Source organism: Hypanus sabinus, chromosome 23, assembly GCF_030144855.1.
Source record: "Hypanus sabinus isolate sHypSab1 chromosome 23, sHypSab1.hap1, whole genome shotgun sequence".
NCBI lineage: Eukaryota > Metazoa > Chordata > Chondrichthyes > Myliobatiformes > Dasyatidae > Hypanus > Hypanus sabinus.
This window is the reverse complement of record NC_082728.1, coordinates 22,448,646-22,451,004: the sequence shown is the minus strand read 5'-3', so window position 1 is coordinate 22,451,004 and position 2,359 is coordinate 22,448,646.

Genomic DNA, 2,359 nt, shown 5'->3' with positions numbered 1-2,359 from the left:
GGAGACCTCCTCCAATCAGAGGCGCGCACTCGCCTCCACCAATCAGCAGCTGTACGAGTCGTCGCAAAGGTCACGATTACTCGAAATGAAAATCATCCGAAATGCGCTCTGTGTTGTCGAAACATCTCGTTCTGCCCAGCGCTGCAAATGCAACAAATGTGCCTTTATGATATAAAACATATTGGAAATACAGACAATATGGAATAAAGACTATTCAGCATTAATAGTGCTCTTTCTTTCAGTCACCCACTGCTGACTGCAACTGTATACTTTAAATATTTTCAGGTTTTTTCTCGCTATTAAAAAAAATCAAATGACGCCTAGATGAATTTACAAACAGAATAAATCATTTCAACTCCCAAACAGTTGTCAAGTTCTCATCATACCAGATACATACGTAAAAATTGAAATATTGTGTCTCCGAGGCTGCTGCCACCTCGCAGAGTAAGGGAGTGTCCAGTGTCTTTGGACGTGCTCAAAAAGAGAGAAATTTAAACATCTAAGAAATATCCAGAGTCTGTATGATGCGGTCAAAAAGGGAGAAATTTAAACATCTAGAAAGATTATTTGTAATGGGTTCAGAAAAAGAAGTTTCACAGTTCATTTTTAAAAAATATTGTTATATTTATATGAGTTGAACGTGATGAACATCCACCAGATGACTATTTTGTCTAGTTTGCAGCTCAGGGGCAAAACTCAAAAGGCTATAATTAAATTGAACCAAAGATATGCTTATGTAGCTTTCCCTGCTAAAATTAATAATTAGCAGGCCATTTTTAAGCATATCCACTTGGTTAAAGTCTTGATTGCGGCTGATGTTGGTTTAAATTCTACAGCCTAGTTCTATAAATCAAATTCAACAGAGCAGGATGGGGAAAGGCAGAGAATTAAGAACCCCACCTACCCATTAATCTCCAACTGTGCACAATTCCATTTAATATCAGAATTAGTTAATATCACCGGCATATGTCATGAAAATTATTAACTTTATGGCAGCACTACAATGATAAATAAATATAGAGGATAAAACTGTTACATTAAGTAAATATATGTCTATTAAATAGTTAAGTTAAAATTAGTAGTGAAAAATAAGAGAAATAACAAAAATGTGAGGTAGTGTTCATGGGTTCAATGTTCATTTAGCAAAGGGGAAGAAGATGTTCCTGAATTGTTGAGTGTGTGCCTCTAAGCTTCTGTACCCCCTTCCAGTGAAAAGAGGTCATGCCCTGGGTGGTGGGGATCCTTACTGATGGAAGCCACCTTCCTACGGCACTGCTCCTTGAAGACGTCTTGGATACTAAGGAGGCTAGTAGCTGACTCTTACAAGTTTCTGGAACTTACTTCGATCCTGTACGGTAGCAGCAACACCCCTCCCCCCCCCCCCCCCTGCATACTAGATGGCTGGTCAGAATGCTCTCCATGGTACATTTGTAGACGTTTTCAAGTGTTTTAGTTGACAAAGCAAATCTCCTCAATCTCCTAATGAAATATAGCCACTGTCTTGCCTTCTTTACAGTGGCATCAATTGGTTACATCCAGGTTAGGCCATCAGGGATACTGGCACCCAGGAACTTGAAATTGCTCACTCTCTCCACTTCTAATCCTTCTACCAGGATTGGTTTGTGTTTCCTCGTCTTACCCTTTCTGAAGTCTACAATCAGCTGTTTGGTATTGAGTGCAAGGTTGTTGTTGCGACACAACTCAACTAGCTGGAATATCTCACTCCTGTACACCCTTTTGTTAGCATCTGAAATTCTGTCAACAATAGGGTGCATCATCAGCAAATTTATGGATGTTGTTTGCACCATGCCTAGCCTCACAGTGATGGGTGTGGAGAAAGTAGAACGGTAGGCTAAGCATCCCTGTGGAGAGCCAGTGTTAATTGTCAGTGAGGTGGAGATGTTATTTCCAATCTGCGCAGATTGTGGTCTTTTGGTTAGAAAGTCTAGAATCCAGTTGCGGAGGGAGGTACAGAGTCCCCAGTTCTGTAGCTTTCTGATCAGGATTGTAAGAATGATGGTGTTAAGCACTGAACTATACTCAAGAACTAACATTCTGATAGGTATTTGCGTTGTCTAGGTGATCCAAGGCTGCGTGGAGATCCACTGAGATGGCATCTGCTGTAGATCTATTGTGGCGATAGGCAAATGGCGGAAGGTCCTGGTCTATCCTGAGACAGGTGTCGATTCTAGCCATGATCAACCTCTCAAAGCATTTCATCATCGTAATATGTGTTTGTTCAAAGTATTCTAAAAACAGTTCTAAAATCTGTTCATCTCACTGCTAGGGAGTCAATAGACAGATAACTGCCTCCAAGAGGAGTAAATACTGGGACCTTTCCCGCAGTTTGATAGATTGT